At 44.8% G+C, this 27904-nt stretch overlaps 2 protein-coding genes across 4 annotated transcripts in view; one reads left to right on the top strand and one right to left on the bottom strand.

The window, feature by feature from the left end:
* The window catches only part of BRD1 (bromodomain containing 1), a 1051203-nt gene extending 1026470 nt beyond the window's left edge, over positions 1-24733 (bottom strand). The window contains exon 1 of the mRNA XM_069629247.1: positions 24567-24733. The gene's annotated coding sequence lies outside the window, so the exon portion shown is untranslated. The remainder of the gene's footprint in view (positions 1-24566) is intronic.
* Positions 24325-27904, top strand: part of ZBED4 (zinc finger BED-type containing 4) — a 100991-nt gene continuing 97411 nt past the window's right edge. For all 3 annotated transcript variants that reach the window (XM_069629250.1, XM_069629249.1, XM_069629248.1), the window contains exon 1: positions 24325-24488. The gene's annotated coding sequence lies outside the window, so the exon portion shown is untranslated. The remainder of the gene's footprint in view (positions 24489-27904) is intronic.

The raw sequence follows: 27904 nt of genomic DNA on the forward strand, positions 1-27904 counted from the left end.
GAATGTGTGATGCAGATATTTGTTTTGGTGTAAATATTTGATTTTATATTTTTCATGAAATTTTGATATGTGAATAAAGGTTTTTAGAAATCAACAAATGGAACATTTATTGGTATTAATAAATAAATAAATGTTGTGAATAGCTATTCCCTGTTCTGTTGGTCCAACTCTATAATTTTTTGTTATATGATGCCTGAAGGACCAGGGACTTGAATCAGGCACCCCTCTTTTTTTGTATAATGGCTGCCACTTCTGTCAGCTTGCCTGATGTCATTGCAGGCGCATCTCCCGTTGCGGCTGCGGCTGCAGCCGCGACGGAATAATGCATCCCGCCAATGTTGCGGTAGGACGCCCCCGGCAGGGCCCCGGCTCAGTCCCACTTTTTGGAGACTGCCGAGGCCCGGCCCCAGCAGGCCCCGACCCACTTTAAGCACTGGTTGTCTGCATTTCCTCCAGCATTCAGGTGGGTATTCTGAGTTAATAGCATGCATGCGCGTGGGCGTCATGTACCACCTAAGACAGAGTTTATATGCCGCTTCTTTGATGAGGGTGCATTTAGAAATTTTGGCGGCTCTATGCCAAATTCAGCCCCATGTGTCCCAGTCGATTGGTCTTCCCAGGTCAGTTTCCCATTTCTGCATATAGGTGAGTTTCTCTTCTGGGTCCCCTTCTCCCATCAAGCGATATAGTCTAGCTATTCCTTTATCTGGGTGGCCTTCCTGTATAGTTAATTCCAGCCCCGTAGGATCTCTAGATGCCCCTTCCTTCACCCTTGGATTTCAGACCCAGTGTCTAAGTTGAACATTGTGGAAGCGTTCCTGTTCCGGGATATTAAATCTGGTTTTGTATTCTTCAAACGTCAGAGGTATCCCATTTGAATAAAGATCTCCCAGGACCACGCTGCTCTCCCTGCCCCCCCCAATTAACCCAGAAGTTGGTATATGTTCCGGGGGTAAATTCCGGGTTATAGGCTACTGGTGTAATAGTACCTCCTCCCCCTTTAATCTTCTTGTTTCGTAGGACCTTGTCCCAATACCACAGGGTAGTCCTAGTCGACTCCAACAATTGGCCCCTTTTTTCCCTATGTCGCGTGGCGGAGAAACCGATATTTCTGAGGGCTGTCTTAGTTGCAAAATTTTCAAGTGAAACCCACTGGTTAGGTGTCTCCACCGCAGACCATTGCAGCATAGGGGCAATCTGTGCTGCCCATAAGTACCTACGGAGGTCCGGGACCCCCAATCTCCCCAAGGCCAGTGGTCTAAATAACACCTTCTTGGGAACTCTCGGTCCCCCCCCCCCAGATGAAATTCATCACTTCCTTTTGTAGCTTTTGGATGGCTGGAGTTGGGATTCGCACTGGAAGAGCGCCAACTACATATAAGAATTTAGGAAGTAGGGTCATCTTAACTGCTGCAATACGTGCCAACCAGGATAGTTCTTGTAAGTGCCAACGTTTTAACTCTTTTGTCAACGTTTTCAGGAGGTCTGGAATATTAGCGCCATATAGCCTATCATATTTGGGGGTTAGTTGAATTCCAAGATATTTAACTGCCTTGTGCTCCCATTTCAGGGGGTATAGATTTTCTAAAATTGGGATTTGTTCTGGCCGTTCTGTAATATTAAGAGCTTTCTATTTGTGATAATTAATGTGAAACCCAGAGACATTAGGAAATTCTTTCAATAGTTGTATGGCTGCTGGTAGGGAACTCACAGTGTCTTTCAGGAATAGGAGAATGTCATCTGCGTAAAGTGCCACCTTTTGCGGACCTATATTACCCACTTCTACCCCCTGGATATCTGGGTGGGTACGAACTTGGCATGTGAACGGCTCCATGGACATAGCAAAGATCAAGGGTGACAATGGGCACCCTTGTCTCATGCCTCTTTGGACGGGTATGCTTCTTGTGAGTTTCCCATTAACCAACAACTTAGTGGAGGGGTCTGCAAAGTTAGCCATCACCATGCGGGTAAAGAGTGGACCACACCCACATTTTGCGAGAGTCAAGCGAAGGAAACCCCAATACAAACTATCAAAAGCTCTAGAGGCATCTAAAGCAGCTACCGAAAATCTTTGGCCCGTCCTCTGTCCCCAGTCGATTACATCTATAGCCCTGCAAATATTATCCTATGTGTGCCGCCCCCTCACAAATCCCGCTTGATCTGAGTGAATGATTTCAGGCAGTATCATTGCCAGCCTCCGAGCTAATATCATGGAATAGATCTTTGCGTCTCCAATTAGAAAGGAGATTGGGCGATAGCTAGCACAATCCAATGGGTCCTTGTCTGGTTTCAACAATAATACTGTAGTTGCAGGACCCATATCCCCAGATGTACACCCCTTATCTCCAATGGAATTGAACAGGCAAGTAAGAGGGCCTATCAGCGTGGTCCAAAAAGTCTTATAATATGCATTGCTGAGGCCATCTGGGCCTGGCGTTTTATGCCCTTTCAGTGCCCTTATGGCATCCCACACCTCTTCCTCCGTTATGGGGCCTTCCAAGTGTTGCCTATCCATCTCACTAATCTGTGGTAAGACTATTTGATCTAAAAAAGCAGTCTGTTCCCTCTCCCCCAAATTCTCTTTCTTTAAAGTGTCAGTGTAATATGAGATCAGGACCTCTTCTATTTCTCCCTCTCCCCTCACTACTTTCCCGTGGCTATCACGAAGTTGGGTTATTCGATTTCTAAGGGTTTGGTGCCTCAATTTAGCAGCAAGGAACCGATTAGCTTTGCCGCCGTGTATGTATTAAAATTGTTTAGTTTGTACTAAGAGGCGTGCCGCGTCATCTGCTAGGTGTGTTTCTAAAGACGCTCTGGCCTTCTTCAGGTCTCGCCAAGCCTTCTGTGAACCTTTATCTTTATAGGTCACCTCTGCCTCTCTTATTTTGGCCTCTATAGCGTATCTTACCCCCTCCCGACTTTTAATGTAAGTCGAGGCTTGTGCAATACGTTCCCCCCTTACTACCGCCTTACTAGCTTCCCAAATGATTGACCAGTCCATCCCCGGTGTCTTATTTTCCCGGAAATATTTCTGCAAGGTTCGTTCAATGTTTGTTTCGGACCAGCTGATCCTTCAATATCACCTCATTTAGTTGCCAGGGTTTGCGGGATTTTTGTTGCGAATAAGCCAATTCTACATTCATGAGTACAGGGGCATGGTCCGAGAGACAATGCACCCCAATTTCCAAGCCAGTAACTTGTGGGACAACTGTTTCAGAGATAAGTATCAAGTCGATATGGGAGAACCCCCTGTGCACCGCTGAGTAGTGGGTAAATGCCTTCTTCTGTGGGTTAAAGAAAAGCCATGATTCTAAAAGTTGTAGTTCTCTCAGAAATTTCGCCAGGGCCTGCCGAAATGTATGATCAGTAGGGGTAGCCGGTAAAGTCTTATCCATTGTTGCGTCCATTACCCCATTAAAGTCCCCCCCGATCAGAATTTTCCCTATTCCCCATTGTGCTATTCTGGGCAGTAGATCAAGTAAAAAGTGGTCTTGTTTTATGTTGGGAGCATAAATCGAGATCAAAGTCACCAATTGGTCCATCAGCCTCCCCCCCACCATCAAGAAACGCCCATCTGGGTCTTTTTTAACAAATCGTTTCTCAAATTTGACGTTTTTGGCTATTAAAATACCCCCCCCCCCGCTTTTTAGTTCCACTAGAGGCTAAGTACTATATAGGAAAGGCTCTGTGTCTCAGCCTCAGTTCATCTTCAGGAAGCAGGTGTGTCTCCTGCAGCCATACCACTGAAGCGTGCATATCAGCCAGTCTGATCATCATGGACTTTCGCTTAATAGGGGAATTGAGCCCCTGAACATTCAGCGACACAAATGTTAGTTCAGTCATTATCGTACATTAGCCCGTAGATCCTTTCTTCATATTCCAACCTAAGATTGTTATAGATATAGCATGCATATCACTCACTTCTTCACCAAAAGATAGAAAGTATGAATACCCATTCCCTCCCCCAACTTTTAAACTAAAACCCCCAAGTAACTGTCCCAACATAATGTATTCAAACCAAATCACCGGGTCACCGAGTTCTACTCACCTGGGAAATTTGGGTTCCGGTTCCTTCCCTTCCCCCTACCCCTCCTTATACTTCTCATCGTATTCACATCCTTTACGTAAAGTGAGTTTGTTCCAGGCCATAATGTCAGTGCATAGGCACATCTAACTGTTGAGCCTACCCCATTCAGGAGGGACCGTAGACTTTAAATGGGTGGTCCCATCTCATGGACATTCAGCCATCGTTTAAGAGGGTTCAGAAGGTCTCTGTTCTTTGTTACGACGTCCCCACGGACGGGGATGTTTCAGATTCCTCTGGCTTATCTCAAGTCTACGTTCAGATTCCCCACTCCGGGATGGGGATTCCTCGGCATCAGTGTTGTTGCCTTCTTTGTCCTCTTGCATAAGATCTGCCATCTCCTCTTCCTTGAAAATAGAATGCCGTTTGCCCTTAAGTTCAAATCGGAGGCAAGTGGGATGTCCCCATCGGTATCGTACACCCTTAGTTCGCAACCAGTCTGTGACTACCCTCAATTTCTTTCTCTTGGCAAGGGTCGCTTGTGCCAGATCCTGAAACAACTGTATCGGAACTCAACGGAACCTAATAGGGTCTTTTCTCCGAGCTGCTCGCATAATGTCCTCCTTCAGAGTATACAAATGTATCCTGGTTAGGACATCAGGAGTCAGGTTCCTATTAAGTTGGAACGTAGAGTATATTCTATGTGTCCGATCAAGCACTATTTCTTTATTTTCTTCAGTGTCCAAGATGTGACGGAATAGGTCAATCACGTATTGTTGTAGGTCAGAGTCCGGAATCGATTTCGGGATTCCTCAAATCCGTATGTTGTTTCGCCTAGACCTATTTTCGGCATCTTCTTGCTTATTATGCATCTGCTCCATCTGCTGTGCTAAGTCCAGTACTCTGTGTGCCAAAACATCGTGATCATGACCTTGTTCAGTTAACACTGTTTCTATTTTGTCAACCCTCCGTTCTACGGCCAAGACTCCTTTATTGAGGTCTGCAATGGATTTAGCTAGGTTGGTTGCGCTTTCCTTTATATCCTTTTTAAGTTCCAACAGCACTTCTAATAGGTCTGATTTCCGAATAGGTAAATCCTCAGAGTCTTTTGCCCCCTCTACAGGAGGATTGTGTATTTGGGCCGTCGCTTGTATCTGGCTACGTTTCTGAGAATCCGCTGTCTGGAGCATGGCTTTGATATCACCAGGGCCTTTACCTTTTGCCATTTGCCTGGACATCCTGGACTACATGCAATATTTACTACTCCTCCGGCTGCGGCCCGGGAAGTCTCAAGCGATAAGCTCTTAAGGGGCAATCAACGTTTGCCTGCTCAGGAGTTATGAGGGCCTTGTTGTGTCTCTATGTCCTGTACAGCTCGCACAATACAGGCGCCAGATCAACTAGATCCCCTCAGATACAGCAATTATTGTTGTTCATATAAATCTACTTGCAGTTCAGATCCCAAGGAGTCCAAATGCTCAAATTGTAGGAGTGTAGTGTACGTCCCGCAGGTATCCACACCGTTCGCAGCTTCAGATTCTGCTTAGTACAATCCTGACTGCCCCCCAGTCAGCCATCTTATTTGGTCCATGCCACGCCGTTCAATCCTCCCCCCTGCCGTATTATGTGTTGTCTGTGGCCTCACACACGTATCTCCTCTCCGGGGTCAAACCCAAGCTTTCATATCAGAGCACAGAGGCATGACACGGGGACCAGAATGCATTGTTTAAATTAACTATCCGGGGCTCTTCAGGAGTTTCTTATGGGCGATCTCATCTGTCTGCCCACCTGCATAGCCCGAGACATTGACAGGGTCTCCCAGATGAGGCGGATGTCCCGCATCGTAGCTACCACCTCCCTCAGTCGCTCACCTCAAATATCAGCCACCGCCTCTTAGAATAGAGCTGCCGTCTCAACCCGGCTCCCCCAGGTCGTAAAGGGTATGGGCTCTCGTCGTCGCGGCAGAGAGGAGAAACAGGGGGGGGAGGCCACCAGTCATCCGACACGTCCTCACAAATGCCAAATCAACTACTGTTCCTCGATATGCTGGACCATCTTATGGTGATATGTTCTCGAAGCCTCACGGTCCCCTCACCAAGCAGTACGCTTGAGAGCCGTCATCTTGTGCAGTCTTCGCTATGGGTTGGGCTTCCATATACCATGCAGCCGCAAGTCTGTTGTCTTCGTGCGAGCGCCCGCCCGTCTCTCCTAGCCCCACAGTCCCAGGGGAGCCGGCCCGCCAGCGTGCCCCGATCGCTGCAACCTCCCCCCAGCTGGGGGATTTCCTCCGGGTCGTCCAGCAGCGCGAATCGCCTCACAGGGCACAGAGGCGGGGAGACCAGGACATCGCTGTGTCAGCAGCCTTCGATCAAGCATCAGAATCGTATGCCCCCGACCCAGGCGGGTGTTCTGATGCCTCCAGGATCTCGTCCAGCTGGGTTCATGCCCGCCAGCGTCTCAGGCACCATCCGCGGCTAGGTCACCAGCCTCGTAAGAAAGACACCGAGTCCCGTCCGCCATCGTGTTGTCAGGTGCCCAAATTTAAAACTTCATTTTACTCGGTAGTATAGACTGCGGCGCACGCCTAAATCGCCAATTTCCGCTCATCAAGGTTTCCGATTCATGTTAGGATGTAGTAAAAGATTAGAAACACATTTTTAAGGGGTTTTTGAGGACCCAGGAAGGAAAGGAAGCACACAGCTTACCAAGAAAGCATCCGATGGCATCCTCGGCTAGCCACGCCCCCGCCTTAAGCCCAATTCTAAACCAGAACAGCCCTTTTGCATTAGAGATACATCCTCGTAGTATGACAAGCAAAGATGGACCATCAGGGAGTGCTGGAGGTGGGTGGCCAAGCTCCATGTGCAGACAACTTACCAAGCAAACCTTTGTAAGTTTGACCAGGTGCCATGTACGTTTGGTAGGAGCTGTAGATTCAAACTCAAGACAAGAGGCCAGTGAATTGAGGCGGGATCTTATTGTAACTCGAGAAAGAACTGATGATTTGGCAAGGCAGGTGCTACAGGTACTATGAGAAAAGGACTACGCTCTTCTATCGAGGGTTACGTGGGGAACTTAAGGATGTGTTGGCTCAAGTTGTGAACCCACCTGAAGGGTGTGCGGACTACATAGACCTCACAGTGCAACTCGGTCATAGGTTGAAGAATAGGAAAATGGATCGAGCCAGAACAGAAGGTAGGACAGTTTTTGTGCGACTCCACGAGACCCACACCAAACCACATGAACACTCGGAACCAATGCAAATCGGTGGATTACGGAGTCCTCTGACCTAGGCAGAAAGAGAAAAAAGAAGACAACAACAACTATGTCTATATTGTGGTAAAGCAGGCCATTTCCTCTGTGATTGCAGGTGAAAACTCCCAAGAAAATGGTTGGTGCAACAAACAAAAACAACGAAGGAGAAGAAGCACCAGATTCGGAAAGCTCCAATGCCCAGCAAGCGTAGGGGTCCACTTGTCGAGCGAGAAAAAGGAATACATACAGACCTCACATCTAGTCCTTCCGGTACTTTTGGTAAATCACAAGCAGCCTTCAAAGATACATGCCTTGGAGGCATACATTGACAGTGGGGCAGTGTGAAACTACATAGACCAAGAGCTGTCAATACGAATAGGCCTTCTTCTTCAACAAAAGCAAAAATCAGAAAATGTCACTGCAGTGGATGGATCGCAGTTATCATCCGGGCCGGTGACACAATACACCGAGAAAGTCAAGCTTCTGTGGCAGGACGGGCATCAAGAGGACATCACCTTTGATCTCATCGGTGCTCCTCAGTTCCAGATGATATTGGGAATGCCTTAGCTGGAGACCCATAATCCTAAAATTGACAGGCGAAAATGAGTACTGACCTTTTCTCAAGACTGCACCGACACTTGTTACAGCAAAGACATCATCAACCCAAAACCTAAGAAAGGCATCGTGCTGGGCCTCACTTGCTCTTTACCACTTGAATATCAAGGTTACCAGGATATCTTCCAAAAAGTACAAGCCAACGTTTGCCCCCGCATAGACCCTACGATTGCCAAATAGACCTTGTGCCCGGAGCCCAAATTTCCTGCAGCCGGATTTACGCCCTAACGGAAGAAAAAAACCAACATCTTAGAACTTACCTGGATCAGTATCTGGCAAATGGTTTTATTTGCCCATCCAAGTATCCTGCTTCCTTGCCCCTCTTCTTCGTGCCTAAGAAGGAGGGGGACTTGAGGACCTCTATTGACTACAGAGCAATCAATCAGATCACCGTGAAAAACCGATACCCTTTGCCACTTATAATGGAGCTCCTGGATCAAGTGAAACTAGCATTCACCACAGCACCAGTTCTTCGACAGCCTCGCCCAGACCTACCATCTGGTGGAAACAGATGCATCAAACATAGCCATAGGAGCAGTGTTATCCCAAAGGGACCCGGAAACGGGACAGTTACATCCTGTCGCATTCTGGCCCCGCAAATTCTCTGCTCCCGAATTGAACTATGCGATCACGGATAAAGAACTACTGGCAATCAAGGCAGCATTCAAGGCGTGGAGACATTATCTTCTTGGAGCACGACACACAGTCACCATCATCACAGATCACCATAACTTACAGTATTTGAAGACTGCCAAAGTGCAATCCTTGCGCCAACTTCGTTGGGCACTCTTTTTCACGGAATACCACTTTATTATTACTTATAGACCTGGGGTACGGAATGGAAAAGCAGATGCACTATCACGCATGAGCGAAGAGAACCAGGCCTTTACCACATCCAATCCCGTGGCCATCATTCCCGAAGAACGAATCCAAACCATGATCGCTGCTACCACGTGTATAGATGACTTATAGATGAGGCAACACAACACGAATGGCTTTTAAAGGGAGACTGGTACACCATCGAAAGCATTCTACCATATTTCTAAGGACGGTTATGTATCCAGGACAAGAACCTGCAAACTCAAATCATCACAAACTATCATGATTCATTATTAGAAGGACATCCTGGAATAGCCAATACACAGGCTAAGGTATAACAAAACTACTGGTGGGCCACTTGGAGAAAAGACATTGCCCAATTTGTTGCAACCTGTGGTGTCTGTGCGCAGCACAAATCTCAGAAGCAAAACCCTGCTGCGTTACTACATCCACAAGCACGTTGGCATACACTATCAATGGACTTTATGATATCTTCCTCCCTGCAATGGTTACAACACCATCCTAGTCATTGTGGATTTATTCTCCAAAATGGCCCATTTCATCCCTCTGAAAGGACTTCCAACTGCATCAACTCTCGCAACTGTGTTCTTTGAACAAATTGTCCGGTTACATGGATTTCCATCCATATTGATCGTGGAACTCAATTTGTTTCCGCCTTTTGGAGAAGGTGTTCTGCAATTGCCAAAATCGACCTCTGGTTGTCCACTAACCAGCACCCTCAAACCGATGGGCAAACCGAATGAACCAACCAGACGCTAGAACAACATTTAAGGTGTATGCTACAGCACTCCGAAGACTCCTGGAAAAACATACTTTGGGTAGCCGAGTATGCATACAAAAATTCAGTTCATACAAGCACTGGACAAACTCCATTCTATGCTCTACATGGAAGACACCCACGGACGTCAGTATTTGATCTACCAGATACTTTGGAAATGCCAGCAATAAAAACCTTGCATAAATCCATCACTCAAGTTCTTGAGGAAGCAACAGAACACTTGAACAAGGCCAAAGAAAGACAAAAACAGTTTGCTGACTGGCACCGAAAAGAAACTCCTGATTACCAGATTGGGGATAAAGTCTGGTTAGCGTCTAGACACGTACCATTGAAAGGACCACAGGCCTTCCGCCCCAGATATCTGGGCCCCTATACTATCAAGACAATAATCAACCCTGCCGCCATGAAATTGGAGTTACCATCTCACATGAAAATTCACCCAGTATTTCATGTCTCTCTCCTCAAGCCCATGAAAGCAAATACACAGATTGATTCTCCACCAGAGCCCCAATTACTAGATGGGGAACCAGAGTATGAAGTTAAATCTATCTTGTATTCCAAGGTGGTTCGGTCCAAATTGTATTACCTAATAGACTGGAAAGGATACGGACCTCAAGACCGAACCTGAGAACCCAGCGAATATGTTCATGCCCCTCGATTGGTTAGACAGTTCCATCGTAATTACCCCACCAAACCAGGAACCAGGAGGAGGACCACCCTTGAGAGGGGCCTCGAGGGGGAGTGCTGTCATGGCCACTTGCCCAGGATCACAGGAGTGGCACCATCAAGTGGAGGGAGCAAGGGGCACCACGTTTATACATAGGGGCCTAGTTGGACTCCAGGCTCATGGAAGAACAAGACACTTTTATTATGGGCAGAAGTGCTTGGACTGAAACGGAACTCTTTTTATCATGGGCAGGAATACTCCCAAGAACTTTCCACTTGTGTGTAATTAGTCCGGGTATGGCCTTCCATTTGCAGCTGCACATGCAACTTCTATGAGTGGCAGGGTGTGGCAAGCAGGACTGAGCTAGTGGGCGTGGCCTTAAGAGCTCAGCTATAAAAGCCAGCCCAACCCCAAGGCACATGCTTCATGTTATTCTGCACTTCCATGCAGCGTAACGCTCACCGTCGCCTGGGATTCAACTTACCTGGGGAAATCCTGTCATCTACATCCATACTTACATCTGGAGGATCCTGCTCTCACCTGTACACTTCTTCCTGGCCCCGCGGCTCACCTGCAAACATCTCGGAGCGCAGACATCTTCTTCCTGGCACCGCGGCTCACCCGCAAACATCTCAGAGCGCAGACATCTTCTTCCTGGCACCGCGGCTCATCTGCAAACATCTTGGAGTGCAGACATCTTCTTCCTGGCACTGCGGCTCACCTGCAAAATATCTCGGAGCACATACAGCATCATCTGGGCACTGCGGCACGAAGCACTCCATCCGCACTCGCAGCACCTGCAAAAGAAAGGCAAAAGACAAGGTTAGACACTTAACAGACATTAACTTAAGGTTGCGCCGCCATTAAACCTTGCACCTTCCCTAAAACCATTACTCACCTGCTGATGGACATTGCGGTCGCATTCATCCTCCGCTCAGCCGCGTTCCGCGCCTCCACAGCTGTTGTTGGGCCGCATTTCCATCTATTTGGGAGAAAACAGAGAGGATTGTTATTCAGAGAAAAACAACAACACTCAGAGCCATAACGTCGAGACAGAAACTAGAAAAGGGGAAAAGACAAGAGACATTGAAAGAAAGCAGAAAGAGAAGCATAGTCGCAGCTGGACTGGACAACTACTCATCAGAGATCAGTGAAGGAACTCGATCCCCTCAACAAGTGCCCCTGCCAGAAGTAGCAGGACAGAGAGCTCATCATTCATACTTACCAGGTGAGCCTTATGGGCCGATACACGCCCACAGAAATCGCACCTTGGGTCGAAGGGTTTGGGAGGTACCACAGTCCTCTATCAGCGCACTCACGTTTTCCCATATCCACGCAGGAGCAGTGCCACCAATTGTCGCCGCCCGCAGCTTGTCCGCAGGGGAAGAAACAAGAAGGGGGTGGCCTAACTCCGGGGAGGGCTGCACCGTGCCCCAACGCCTCTGCGGAGACCAGGTGAGCGTAACAGTTAGCCACGTTTTAGGCTTTCCCCTTTGCGCCCAGGTAGGTGCACCCACACATGTGAGGTACCGTTTTTGTCGGGACACCTGTGGGTACCCAGGACGTTAGGCCATGTGTTGTTGGCGGCATATTTCGGTGGGTGACCAGGGTGAAATGTCCGGAAATTGTGAGTTCTTTTGCCACATTTTGGACTTTGCCGGGGTTTCTGGGTAATACATTCTGGGCCGATTTGTACAACTCAGACCTCTGCAGATTCCCACGGGTATCTTCCTTTCGGAAATGCATGGGGTTCCCTGTTTTCCTTGGTGGCTTGGACACCCTATGCTCAGATCTGTAGGGTGTGCGCATGAGCAGAATTCGTGAAATGATGGTGTGCCGAAATACTTGGGGTTAGCCGTGTTTTAGGCTTTCCCCTTTGCGCCCAGGTAGGTGCACCCACACATGTGAGGTACCGTTTTTGTTGAGACACCTGTGGGAACGTGGAAAGGTATGACATTTGTTGCGTTTGCGTGGTTTTCATAGCGCTTCAACCCATTTTCTGCTGCCCTTTGTCACACAACCCTTTCATTTCCCAAATGTGCCCTACATTTAGTCGCTGTGTCAGGGCCTGTACACTTTTTTAACATGCACAAGTCACCTACCCTCCAAAAGGTTTGCCTGTGCTCTTTCAAAAAATGTATGCTTGCCCTTCCTCACCGCATTTGCTTTCCTTATTTACACATGCTAAGTACGTCTGTTCAGGCCGTAAGCAAAAAACGCCTGTGTACCATGGCTCTGTTTTTGGCTTGTGGTATTGCTTGTTTTGTGAAACATTACAAAAAATGTGTGATTTCCTAACTGCAAGAGTCAGGGGAATGTAGCGGAGCATTGTTTTTCTCAAATTTCATACAAGCCATTGCCGTACCAGGCCAATCATATCCAACACATACCTTTTTTTCTGTCATTTTCACACTTTTTCCCCAAACTATGGAATTTTCCCCTACATAGTTGTTGCCTGACCTGCGCAAATCGCCCCTTCCTAAACTTGAAATTTTGTCTACTTTTCAGAAATGTATGCCTTTCTGTCCTCCCATTCAGCTTTACTACCCTTTTCTTCCATTCCGTCCACGCACGTCCTATTGGAAACAAAGGCCAAAATCGCCTACCTCTCACAAGACGGTTGATAAACACATCAAAATAAATGTTTTTTGTTTCCACTAAACCTGTTCTTGAAAGCCAGGGTATCTGGGAATTCAGCACAGCAAACCATTTGTTCCTAGCTCTTATAAGGAAAAAAGCACAGGCTTCTTTGTACATCATTATATTGACATTTCTTGGGGAAAAAACAACATTTTCTCCCTTTTTGGTTATTTTCTCTCACCCCCCTAAAGCAAACTAGGATTTCTGGGTGGCGTTACGACCGCCTGTTAGGGAGAATTCTCATAAATGTGCTAATTTCCCTTACCTTTTGAGACCCACAGCAACTTTGCTGGATTTCTAGGACTTTTAATTTTTACCTAGAAAGAGTGTGAGCCTTTTTTGCCCACTCTTTCGTGTATTTTGATGTGTGTTTTACTTTTGTTTTCTTTGGATATGGAGTTTTAGACAACTCCATAGGCATCATCTTGTTCTTATGTGTCACACAGCACCCTCAGTGCAGTGGCACAGGGATGTATTTCAGAGTTCCCAAGGTTTAAATACCTTCTCTGGGACTGGCTACTGTCTCCCAGAGAATGTAAAGTAAAATTGACTTGCTAGTCTTTTTAAATTGCAAGACCCAGCACACACTGCCTTACGGCAGAGTGCTGGAGGGAATACCTAGTATTCCCTATGTCTAGAAAACTCCATTTAGCCCTCATAAGCTACCCTTTCCTCTCAGAATGGCTGGTGGCAGTGGTAGTACCATGATTTCTCTGACTGCGACCCATTTAAATGCTCCGGTAGCTGAAATCCACCAGAACCATGTTTTTCAAGATGGAGTCTGAGCCCCCTCTGTAAAAACAGGTTCCGATCTACTTTTTTCACCATTTCTTTTTGGAAAGGTCCTTCTAGTGTTTGTCTCTGCTCGCCAGGTCCCTTTGTTTGTTTGCCTTTGGCGGGCTTCAGTGCTGAAGCTCCCCTCTGGCGCCTGAGTATCTATGGTGGACAGGATGTGAGGGAGGTGCCCGAAACTCCCTGTGCTTAGTCGCCTAGACGACCTGAATGCACTCTGGCGTGATTGGCTGGCTGACTGTCCGGCAAGGACAGCCACCCTGCTGGTTGAGTGATCGCTAGGCTGGAATGAATGGGAGAAAACTATTTAAAAGTAGGTCTCTGGGACTTGGAAGGCAGAGTCGACCACTGGAACGAAAGAAGTGAAGACAAGCTGAAGGAAGATGACTGCTGAAACTCCTGGACCGTTGGTTTGCCCGGTGAAGCCCTGCTGCATGTCCGAATTACCTGAAACTCCCTCGACAGAGAAGCCCCTTTAAGGACAACTTCTTCCCTTGAGCTGGTGGGAACAACCAACTCGCAAGCCACCTCGAAACCATCTCCATACTGGCCGAGTGCTGTTGAAAACCGGATAGCCAGTGAGAAGGATACCAGTTTGTGGACTTTAAGGCACTCACACCTTAAACCGACGTTTTGCCAAGCTTGTGGATCCGTCCCCGTGCAGTGCAGGAACCTCCCGACGTCCTCCCTCTTGTCCCCACGACTGAGGCTGAGGAACAGCGAGATCTGCAGGAACAACTGTCTCAGCTACAGCTTTTCTTCATTCAAAAGGTACTGTGCAAATGCGGTAGAGAAATCCTCTTTGCCGCGGTGAAAGTTTGTGAAACTTTCCCAACGTTGGAGTCTTGTTCGCTCATAATCCGACATATAACTATTTTTCATACAAACTACTTCTAGGAACATTGGCAAAGACTTAACTGTTTACTACCAGAACTGTGCTATCCTATCCAAGACACTGATCCATTGACTTTGGCCCAGGCCTATTGAATTGAACTGCCTCTTGTAGTGAACTGAAAGTATTTGCCCTGCCTAAGAAAGTAATTGTTTTTGATTCTTATAACCTTTGTCTTTTTACCCCTTTTGAAAGTTACTGAAGTGCCATTTTGCTCCCACTTCAGAGGAGCCTAACTTGTTCAGAAACGTATTGGTTTAGTACTGTAGTGTATTATAGTGTGATATTATGCTGCTTATTACTAGTGGAATGTTTTCCAACTAACTGTGAAAATAGATTAATATTGTTTTACCAAGAAACCTTGAGTAGGTGTTTGTTTGAACCACTGTGATTGCAAGTCCTTTGTGTAACACCTTGTACTGCTCACATCCCTCTTGTCATAAGCCTTGCTGCTCAGCCCTGCTACCACAAAACTGTGTAGTACAGACTTATACCAAAGGTGAGGATGTGCTTACACTTGTAGTCTTAATTGTGTGTAGTGTTCCCAAAGGGTACTGCATTTAATTCTGCCTAACACCGCCTACATGTGGGATAAAAGGGGCCAAATTTGGCCGAGATATCTCATGTAACAAAAAAAGTTACAAGGCATTGAATGGCGACATATCTAAAAACACCAAAAAAGGCCTTGGCACTAGGGGGGAACCCATGGCAGTTAAGGGGTTAAAAAAGGACACTAATTAAACTATGCCTGAACTAAACCAACACTTGCAGCCAACCAATGTACTCTGCGCTCTTCCTCATGCATGCCTTCATTGCTCGAAGCCTCCAACATCAACCTTGCCTACTAGGGTAACGATTATAAAGGCACGTGTAACTGCAAATGCATGCTACCACTTGCTCACTTTCCATCCTGCCTGCCACTACTGTATGCCTCCCCAGTTCCTCTCCTATTGAGCTAAGACTACCTCTTTCCCAGTATTGCCAATGTCCGTTCAGTGCCTGTATGAGCTGTTGTATATTTCTTAACTGTCCGCACTATTAACTGCATGTGCTATTACGCACATCACCTGTGACTCGCAGTACTTCTCTACCTCTTGTGCCCACCCAACTCTAGCTGCCATTATCCTACCCCAACTCAGTCCAGACACTAGTTATTGTGCACGACCCACTGCCCTATTGCTCTCTTCACCTGGGTCACATAATCCGCTGGCCTACTGTTCTCCTGATTCTGGGCTGCTCATGCATGCATACTCTATCCTAGAGGTTCACCATCAGCTGTTAGCTATATACTGCCACTTGCTCCCACACTATGTTAGTTAGCCATATGCTGCCGCATGTTCATGGACTATCTCCATGTGCCACCCATGCATAAAGGTTACATACCCTTTATGAATACACATGCCACAATCACTTAGCATGTCTCCTTTGCCCACCTGCCCGCCTCACGCTACTTATAAATGCATTTTTGCCACACTACCAGATTAGAATCGAGGTGGCACCCAATGCACTAGCCACTTTGTCAATCTATTCCAGGCACTACTCAAAGTACTTTAGCCAAACTGCCTTATCTTGAATCTAGCTGGCACTCTATGTACTGTAGCCTTCTTGCCTCACCTCAAACCTAGATGCCACGCACCACACCTTTAGCCACACTGTCCTACCTCGAATTTAGTTGTACAAGTGTAATTTAGCTGTTACCTAATGCATATCAGCCAAACTGTTGTACCTGAACCTAGCTGCTGCTACACGCACCTTAGCCACTTTTGCCTACCTCGAATTTAGATGTATAAATATAATTTAGCTGTTACTCAATGCATATTAGCCAAATTGCTATACCTTGAATCTAGCTACTACTACATGCACCTTAGCCACTTTTGCCTACTTCGCATTTAGATGTATAAATGTAATTTAGCTGTTACTCAATGCATATTAGCCAAATTGCTATACCTTGAATCTAGCTGACGCTATATGCACTCTAGCCATTTTGCCTTATTTCAAAACTAGGTGTAACACATCTCCTCCCAGCCACACTGCTCTACCTTTAACCTAGGTGTCACTCATTGCATTTGTAGCTACATTGTAGCTAATTGGGGTTAACCAAGCTTATACCCCGGCCTCCCAACACCCCTGCCACTGCTACTTAGCATGTGTCCATTCACTACCAACCTGCTTGCATGCCTCTTGATCCTTTTAAACACTGCAACACAGCTCAAGATGGCTCCACACTTAACCAACAAACCATCCCTAACTGGACCTAACAACCAGGAACCACACATAGACATAAACATCCTTAGCCACTGCCACCCACTAGCCTCCCTCGTGCTACCATAGAGAGGAACCTAGGACTCAGAGCCAGACTAGCCAAAATGTATGAGCCCCTTGTCCACTCACTGCCCTCCATACAGAATTCCAGAGCGCCGCCACCTAAACCTAATTCCTCTACAAAAAACTCCAATTCACCTCAAAGCTTCAACCCTAGACCACATCACAACTCACCCATTTACGCCACTCCTGAATCAACACAGGACAAGCGTCATACTACTACTCTTAAAAACACAGATAGCCCCAAAATTAAGGGAGCCTTGATCAATGCCAGGTCGCTAGTAGCTCATGCTACAGAAATAGCAGACTTAATCCTTAAAGAAGACCTTGACTTCCTCACTATTACTGAGACCTGGCTACACCCAGCAGCAGGCCCCATGCTCATGCTGGCAGTCCCAGATAACTACTCTATCCTGAGACAAGATCACCCCAATTCCAGAGGAGGGGGGGTAGCCATTATCCATAAGTGCAGCCTTACCATGAGACTAGCAACTCCTTCCAATGTCCCCTCGTGCGAAACACTATCAGTCAAACTTCCACTTAACAGTACCCAAACTCTCAATATCTATCTGATCTACCACCCGCCAGGTCCCATCGGCACCTTTGATGAAGACCTCAACTCTATTCTATCCAGCAATCTTAAAAGCTCTACTCAAGTTCTCACCCTGGGAGATTTCAATCTGGGCTATAATGACCCGTAAAACCATACCGCCAGTACTATAGTTAACACTCGCACTGAGCTAGGCTTCGCGCAAAGATGCACGGCACCCACTCATTCAAAAGGTAGAATACTTGACTGGGTAACCGATCACAACTGCCAAGCGAATATCACAAATATCTCACCCCTAGCCTGGACTGACCACCATCTGGTGTCATTCATGCTTTCTACTGACAGACCTCCACCTTTGCCTACCATTATGGCCCCAACTACTCTCACTAGAAACAAGAAGAATATGACAGTTGAAAGACTCATCCCAAACCTACTCCCCACACTCAACATAATCCCTGACAACCTTGACTCTGACCCCTTGGTCGAAGAATACAACAAGATTATGTCCACCTCGCTAGACCTTACGCCCCCCCTTAAACTCAGACCAATCAAACCAAAAACACACCTCAACAAATGGTACACACCATTCCTTAAAAACCTTAGGCAGCAGAAAAGAAACTGCGAGGCCACTTGGAAAAAATCCCCCTCAGTCGCGAACAAACTCAAACTTTCCAAACTAGCCGCACTCTACAAAAAAGAAATTTATATGGCTAAACAAACCTCCTTTGACTCTCGCATATCCCAAGCAAAATCCAACATGAAAGAACTCTTCTCTATCCTCAAAGAAGTAGAAACCCCCATAGTACCCCTTGACACCTGTACTAAAGATAAAAACTGGTGTTCAGAAATTCAAAGTGCCCTAGCGAAGAAGATCACAACCCTCCAAAGTAAAATCTTCAGCAAAAAAGCCTCCCTCAATGTCACTCTTCCCTCTGAAAATTCCGGACACGCTCACGCCCACAGATATCACCCGCTTCAAGTTCTCCAAAGTCAACATACTTGAAGTTGAAAAAATCATCCTGTCCTTGAAACCATCCAATTGCCAGGGAGACCTGTGCCCAGCACAGCTTATCAAAGACACTGCCCGTGACCTCTCCCCTTTCATTACGAAACTGATCAACGCCTCCTTCACCACTGGCTCCATCCCCACCAATTTAAAACAATCTTGGGTACGTCCACTACTGAAAAAACCTACACTTGACCCAGCCACACCCACAAATTACCGACCCATAATGACCGTTCCCTTCCTACTAAAAATCTTGGACAAGGTCGCCTATGTACAAATACAGAAGCACTTGGAAGATCACCACCTCTTAGGATCCAGACAATCAGGGTTCCGTCCTCAACACGGGACTGAAACCGCACTCATTGTCTTAAAAGCCCAGATCGACACGCTCAGAGACAATGGACAAGCTGCCCTACTCCTCCTCCTCGACTTATCTGCAGCTTTCGATTTGGTCGATCACTCTGTTCTATGTACACACCTCCACTCTTCAGCGCACTTCTCTACTGAAGCCATCACCTGGATCACATCATTCCTCAATGGCAGAACCATGAGGGTCTTCTCTCCCACTGCTGCAGCAGACCCTGTACCGATCACCTGTTGGGTACCACAGGGCTCCTGTGTTTCCCCCACATTGTATAACATATTTACCAAGCCCCTTTTCGATGATTTGGATCATCTCGGTATCACCTACACTAACTATGCAGATGATACCCAGATCCTCCTTCCGCTTTCTGGAGATTATGGAAAGGATTTGGCCTTGCTACATAGGGTATACATCATCATCCAGGCATGGATGGCCACTCATGGACTATGCCTGAATGATGATAAAACAGAGCTCATCATCCTAGGTACCACGTCCAGCCTAAGGAAACTGGGCCCGGCCTACAATTCTTTTATGATTGACGGTAACAACATCACAGTCGGACAGGAGGTCAAAACATTGGGCTTCTACTTGGATTCCAACTTTTCCTTCAAAAGACAAGTGAGCTCCCTAGCATCCTCCACGGCATACACATGCAAATTAATCAGAGCAGCCAAACCAATTCTGTCAGACACTAGTTGCCTTACACTCGCTAGAGCCCTCATACTGTCCCGCCTCGACTACTGCAACGCCCTCTACCTGGGATTGTCCAAAGCCACCACCAGCAAGATACAAACCCTCCAGAACAACGCTCTCAGAGTGGCCTTGGGCATCTCTAGAAGAGAACATATCACAGGAATCAGCCAACAGAACAACTGGTTCTCCACTAAAGTTAAAATTCTTTTAAAAACGGCATCACTCACCCACAAATCTCTTAACAATGTTACCCCAACATACCTGATCAATAGATTCCACAGACAGTCCTCTCTAAGACCCGTTAGAACAGCATATAAAGACTGCCTATCTGTCCCCAACTACAAACGCGCCACCATAGGAGGAAACAGCTTCCCGGTGAAAGCAGCCAAACTGTGGAACTCCTTGCCTCCAAACCTCAGAATGGACTTGCCCTACCAGAACTTCCGTTCCAAGGTAGTCTCATGGCTGCAATCGGAGGCCTACTAAGATTACTAAATGCTGCGCTACCCGCACACACTGTAACCACGTGTGCCTACCTGTTTACATCTGACTCACTGCTGCTTTGTATATAACATTGGTTTACCTCATTGTCTGTATGTATATTTTATGATGACTGCAACTAAGCTTCGAAAATTCTTGTAAATGCTGCGCCCTGATACCCTTGGGTACTCTCGTGCATTATAAATAATAAACATAACATAACATCTCATTGTATACAGGAACAAATATGGAACTGTAGAAAAATCTTGAATGCTCTAGGTTTTGAAGTAACTACAAGCAGATCATATAGTGCCAATAGAGAAAGTGAAGGAAACCTTTACTTGTCTGAAAAACATAATGAAACCAGAAATGAGAGAGAACATCAACTATGCATTCACTGCGAGGGTTCTAACGGAAATCTACAGAGAAAAGTATACTTCAACCCCGCTAAAAATAGGGAACAATCAACTAAATGGTCATGGCTTGAAGAGGCGATGGTTAAAACCAATCATACAAACAAACAATAGAATGATCTGAAAAACAAACCGTTTAATGCTATCATATGGAACACTAGGGGGTTCTCTCATTTGCTAAGCAAAAATCTCAAATGCCCTTTAGATAATTACAAGTTAATTCTCTTGCAAGAGACATGTATTACATTACAACCAATAATTCCCAACTATGAAGTTTGTTGGGTCCCTGCATTGAAGCATTGGCTTATTAGTTGCCTTGCGCTTAGATTCTGGTGGGAAATGATCATTATGGTCCTTACCACATCCATGCATCCAATTATTGAAAATAGAATTTGGAGAAAATCACCATTCATTTTTAAAGACTATTGCGGTATTAAATCTCTATTGGAACTCTGCAATTATAGCTGACACCCTATTTTTAAAACACATATTAGATTTGCATGATCTAATAGAAGAGGACTCTTTATCATATTCAATAATCATTATCAGAGACTTAAACACAAATTGCATCAGTGCAAACTCTCACCCAGCAAATCTGAAAGGCAAAAGCTGGATGCGACTGATAAAAGAAAGGAATTTCATCATCCTCAGTGGTACTAAATACCCAGCATTAAGTTTAAAGGCAACCTGGAAAAGGAAAGACGCCAAATCAACAATTGATTACACATTTATATCTGCTCAAAATCTTAATGAAATTGATTCTTTTAAGACCATTGAATCATCGAAAAGTGATCATAATATGATGGAGTTGATTTGGAAACTCCCCTTGACTCTTAAAAATACAAGATGCTTGGGTAACTTTTCACTAAACAATGGCCGTAACAGACTCAAATGGTCATCTGCAAAAATACACCGACTACTGATAAAGGTAACCCAAGAAAAACGTCTATTAATCAACAAAGTCTGATGGATGTAATCCTGTACAATCATTTCCTAGCAGTCCTTCATGAGCAATATCAACCTGTTCAAAGACCCGTTATCCTGCATAAACACATATCGGAGCCTGAGATCAAAGCATTAAAATTAGAAATGAGATCCAAGATAAGGAAATTAACAAAGCTAACATTAGAAGTACGTGCAGTAGAATCAGAAAATAATAAAAAAAGAAACATAAAAATAACATTAAGTAAATACAAGCAAAAAACAAACAAATAAGAAATGAGAGTATGTTGAAAACGATTTGTACAAAATCTAGTGCCCAAATATGGCAATTACTGAAGAACACACAAGGGAATGGAAACACGACTCTGCTTCTGAATGCAATTAGTGAGGGAAAGTGGTCTGATCATTACAGCAAACTATTCAACTGTTCTGAAATAAATTTAAGCGAGAACGAAATACCTGATCTTCATGAATTATGCATAGATTAGATTTTTTACTAGAAATTAAGCACCTCACAGGCCCCGGACCCGATGGCATCTCCAATGCCACCATAAAACAACATCCTGAGAAATGGTCAGAAGTATTGTACAACATATATAAGATAAGTGCAACTGGTCTAATACCACCAATTTGGGAAGAGTCAACCTTGATACCAATATTTTAAAAAGGAGACAGAAGTAACCCGGCAAATTACAGACCTTTGGCCCTATTGGACACCGCTGGAAGGTTTTTGCTAACGGATATGAAAAGATGGCTCCAACATACCAAATTGACCAATCCTTTTCAGTCTGGTTTCATTGCTGGCATTGGAACTAGCCCAAACTTATTGATTTGTTCAACACTAAAGGAACAAGCATAACATCTCAAAAAACACTGTATATTGCCTTTGTGGACTTTCGTTAAGCATTTGATTCTGTAAGCAGATTAAAATTGTGGGAGAAACTCAAGAAAGCAGCCGGTACAACATACATAACAAATGCAATAAGACAACTTTATACTGACACAACTATCAGAATTAAATTAGATGAAAACAGATTATTATCAGAACCAATACCTACTTCGCAAAGGATTAAAACAAGGCTGCATATTGGCAGCTTTGCTTTTTAATTATTATATACATGACATAAGCCTGCATTGGAAAGAAACTAAAGTACCCCCCGAAAATTGGAAAAAAGATGATTTCATATTAATCGACCAGACGCCTATCGGACTGCAGCGGCAACTTGTGGCAGTACAAAACAAAAGTACATGAAAATAAACAAGTTGGAGATAGATATGGATAAAACTAACATAATGGGCCTGATCACGACTTTGGCGGTAATGTAATTCCCCATTCCCCATTGAACCCATTCGGGAATGCTCCATTCCCCATTAGGCTTAATGGGGAAAATTTGTGCTCTTACCGCCGGCGGTAATAGTGCGAATTGTCAGTGAATTTCCCACCAGTCAAGAGCTGGGGCGAAATCCGCCGAAGTCCTGATTTGGCAGACCCTTAAATCCGGCGGTAATAGCGCGACCGCCGGATTTAAGTGTTACCGCCAAAGTCGTGATGAGGCCCAATGTGCCTACTCAATAAAAAAGGCCCTTTGAAATATAGTGGCTTTAAATGGTTCCTTGGTAAAGTACAGCTTGACGTTTTCCCGGAATACAGATACCTTGGTGTAAATTTTAACAATAATCATGATGTTCCTTACAAATCCGAAATTAATGCGAAAATTGAATCATTGACATCACAAGGTAGAAGAATTCAAGCAATATATGGGAAATTTTCATTAATGGCATCAATCATTTTTTAGAACTAGAAGGTGATAAAGACAATAATTTATGCAGCAGACACGAAATTTCCCCAGTTCCAACCTAAATGGGACTATATCGAGGGAAAGTACTGGAAGACATTATTCCCGTACCTCCTAGCTTTTCTATTGTGATAATAAGGCAGGAACTTGGTCTAATATCATTAGAATGCAGTTTGGTAGAATATGATATCCCTCTACAGAAAATATCTGATACCTGATGGATACAAATCAACTATAATTTCGATTATACCCGAAACCTTCCTGTCTGAAACCTGTACGCAGTTAGTGAACTGGAAGGACAACTGTAAAATGCTACTGGAAAAAGCTGATATATCAATCCAAAACCTGCTAGCGAACTCAGTCAGTGCAACAACAAAAAAACTATGGGCCTATGATTGGTCTTTGACAATAACTGAATCCAGAGCATATAAGATCTTCACAACCTCCAGCCTCCCCTTGAAGAAAAAAGGTGTGTTACCAAAGTACTTAGAGAAATTTCCAGATCCTCGTGGAGAACAACTAATACGACTGAGATTTGATCTTTGTGGCCAACTAAAAAAGTCTTGGCACAACGACAAAGAAACCTTGATTTTAACACAAGATGCAGATTCTGTAATGAAACACTTGAATATTTACTGACTGAATGTAAAATCTTAGCTGAACGTCGGAAAGTGTATTATTTTAAATTGTTTAAAGAATACAGAAATCTTGATCAAATATTAATGTTGAATATGATAGTTAACGAGGAATCTATATCCGTGGATATTAACACAATTAGATTCCTTGATGGTCTAAAATTACTATTATAAAATCAAGTGTAATTTTAAACCTGAATTGCAGAAACAACAGGAGTATATCATCTATCATGTTATTGAGACATATTATATATGGATGACAATCTTAACCTTATGTAGCATCATGCTGATCAATGACAAATAATATGTACATGAGATATTTTATATAGGTTTTTAACGATCCTTTGAGATATTCTTATAGATAATGCATTTTTAAAATGTTTTAATCATCCTCTTTCTTTTTCCATGCTGATAAAAATGTTAAATAACATAACATGTAACCTGTCTCACAATGAGGAATCAAGATGTAAACTATGCTATCTACAAGTGAAAGGCTTAATTTAAGCCAAACCACTTTAATGACGAAAAAAAGAAGAGTAGGCGGGCCGTTGCTATGGTCCGTTTCTCGGATGGCACAAGACACTATGCTCGTGCCCGGGTGCCGCCATCTTGGACACCTTTGACTCGGTGACGTCGGCGCAGCGCGCTCCCGGCGGCCTCACTGGCACTGCTGCTTCTGGCACAGTGCGCGGCCCGCACAGGGTGAGACAAAGCGTCGCCGATGAATGGCCACTGCCGCCTGCCAGGCCGCGACCCGATCACTAAGGGTGCGCCAGGCCACAGGGTGAGTGTATGCTGTGGGTCCGGGGAGCACCTACATGGTGCTTGGGCAAATTGTCGGGATGCAGAATATGTTATTTACCCGGGGTCAGCTGCAACTGGGGGGTCCTGGTGGGGGTTGTGTTCTAGTTAACCCTGGCAGCTCTCCCGAGTGTTAATCTTCCGTTCATCCAAATACGAACACGATGATCGTTATCGCTTCTCCCCTTGCATGCCACTGTCATGTTCCATAGCTGTTCTGCAGCAACCAAGTGACACAGTAACCCCACAGAGTAGTCAAAGCTTTTATTTTGCTTGTGCTGCCTTCAGTCTGGACCCCTTTAAATGACGAAGGCTCTGACGCCCTGTGTTGAGACGCGAAGTGTAAATGTGTACGCAGTTAACTGCACCTGGTGTACAACTTTGTACCTTTTAGTTAGTCCATCTGCTATGAAAGATACAGCACGTTTATGTTGTTTTAGATGCCACAGGCTTTATAGCGCTATACAGAAGACTTGTTTCTCTGCGAAGCTCCGTGGGGCTGCTTTTGTAAGGGGATGAAAGGTAGAATCGCCTGCCAGGGGTTGGACGTCTGACACGGACGCTTAAGTAATATCTATTCTATCCTGTTTGCACGTACTGAATACCTGTTAATGTTTTCGCCGTCTTCTATACGTGACACGCAGTATTGCTTCAACTAGTCTCCTGGTTTAAACGTTCACCTTACTCGGGGTCCCCATTTGCAGGACACAATACTCACGTATCCTCATTGCCTTTTTTGTCTAATAAGTGTGGCTCCTCCATGAAGTGCTTTCTAAGAAGTTAGTATTCTGACACGGTAGAATAGCTAAAACGCAAACTATCTTCGGACAGGTTTTTGCTTGCATCAGCCATGCCCTGAATGCAACACGTCAATCAGATATGCAGCTATTAATCATGGTGTTGCACAATTGGTGTTTGTTTTAATAGATGAGCGTCGCTTTGGATTCAGTATTTCTTATCGATTTCTCCCTTTATGGTTTCTGTCCCATCGAAGTCGGCCAGGGTGCTGCATAATCATAATCTCAAATAAAAGCAATCGGATCGACGTAGTTAAAAATAACATGGGATTTTACCACAAATAAGCGAATCGAGTTCCCAAAAACAGCATGGTATGGTTCACATACGTAACTTCTTTCTTTTGGATACCCCCATTCCCCCACTGAACGACAGTGATTATTTTCAAGGAATGGATTCCTTATTACACGTTTCCTGTTTAACTGGTGTGAGCGTCGCCTGTCAGAACTGTCACGTGAGTTGAATTTTTTTAAGCAGGAAGAGATGGTTCAGACTACACAACGTTTCATAAATTAGACTAATAGTTATTGGAAACCTCATCAGTACTGCATTGGGTACTTTTACACGTGGACTTGTCAATTTTACTTATTTACAACCAAGCATGAGTAGAATGCTTAAAGACCAGTCGAATCTGCCCAGCGTTTAAAAGTCTGAACTAAAAACGATTTTTGTCATTCTTGGACTCGCAGAAAGATGCGAAAGATGTACCAATCGTTTGCAATTTTTTTAGCACTTCCAATTTGTATGAAACATGGCACGCCTTCTTCCTTACGCAAACAAAACCTTTTTGCCCTTAAAATTATGTCTTGGAACATTGCAGGCCTGGAGAGCAGATTGAGTGAACCATCTGAGCCAGCTTGATGTTATTATGTTGCACGAAACTTGGTCTGCTGCTCACCCATACCTAATTAATTATTCTTTGTTCTATGTCAGTGCTCCCAGTAAACGTGGTAGGAAGCGAGGGGGGTTGGCCATTTATATTTCAGAGCGTTGTGCTGTGTTAGTATAGCAAAGTTCTTTTCACCTGACCGATAATAAATTTTGTTCAACTTCTGTATTACAAAGGGAGGGAAAGGTATGGGGGTCCAGCTAGAGGAGTTACTGTGTGACGTGGGAGTTCTGCCTACTGCTGTAAACTCTTATACTGTATAGGAGGGGACTTAAATCTAAAGATGGCAAATGCATTATTTGAGATGGCTTCACAAAGCAAAGAGGATATGGACTTTCATCATCCCGGTTCTGTCTGATCTAACCTCTGATGCCACTGGCCGTGAATTCCTGCTCAAGTTGTATGAGTTGGTCTTATGCCCTGTAAATTGCAGGTGTACATCTGATGTTCCAGATGAGCATACTTTTAGTAATTCCAAATTCCGTTCTATTGTTATTTTATTATAGACATATCTAGCTGGAACCTGATATGATTTCGAAGTGCTTCCTCGTCTGGAAAGTCACCATGACCCTTTGATTTTGACTGTTCATTTTGTGTAGCAGACAATCTTCCTCAGGGGAATTAGAAACTATTGTCAACGATATCTGCAAACCATTATTGTGGCACCAATGCGATCATAACATCTGATGCTGAAATTCTTTAGAAATGCCTTGCCTTGAAATGTCTTTGAATCCTTTTACCGACTCAAGCAGGGTACTAAATGATTGGGGCCTTATAATGAGGATTGCAGGCAATCCTTTTGTCGGCCCTGAAAGGACAGCTAAGGCATGATAATAAACGACTCGACTGGTTTGGAAACGAGTGGAGATCTTCTGACTAGTTACCCCTCATAGCCTTGAAGCATCTTGTTAGGCGCAGTAGGGAGACTACAACCTCCAGGCAAATTTATGCAAATGCATTTATTAAGGGGGGAAGCTGAATGGGCTGCAAAAAAATGGAAGGACCTGGAAATGGATGCTGATTTCAAATTATACGGGAGAATGATTGCTGTGGGTTTAAACGACAACTGCAGCAAAAATGGAGGGGGGGAACTGCAAATATTTCGGCAACAAGCTGGTTTGAACATTACTCAAGTATAATCCCATTCAACCAGTACGTTATCAAGGTTCCCTCCAAGTGTAACGAATGGAGAAGCTTTTAACCCTGTGCCAGATGACTATCTTAGTTTTTCTATAATGGATCTAGAAAATCCACTTAAAAAAACGGGAAAGTTGCCGGTCCAGACTTTGTCCCAATAGAATTCTTAAAATATCAGGACATTTGGTTACCATTATTTACGATGGCGTGTAACGTTATTTCAAGGAACAAGACCTTCCCATGTCGCTGGAACCAGACTGTTGCCGATCTTTAAGAAGGGGAAACCCTGCAGACCTAACCTTTTCGTCCCATCTCCCTAATTGATGCAACAGCTAAATTGTTTGAATGGGCACTCCACAGGAAAATCATGGACTGGTAGAGGAGAATGCCATTTTATCGGATATCCAATATGGCTTTTGTAAAGGTGTGGGGACAGCTGATCACATTTTGAACTTATTCCTTATTGTTTGAAATCATGTTCATGGCTATAGGGTCCCCATTTATGTAGCCTTTATGGACCTAAGCACAGCTTTTGACAGTGTAAATCGTGGGAAGCGGTGGACACATCTGAAATCCCT

Source organism: Ambystoma mexicanum, chromosome 12 (assembly GCF_040938575.1).
Source record: "Ambystoma mexicanum isolate Mex_15411 chromosome 12, UKY_AmexF1_1, whole genome shotgun sequence".
In the NCBI taxonomy this organism is placed as follows: Eukaryota; Metazoa; Chordata; class Amphibia; order Caudata; family Ambystomatidae; genus Ambystoma; species Ambystoma mexicanum.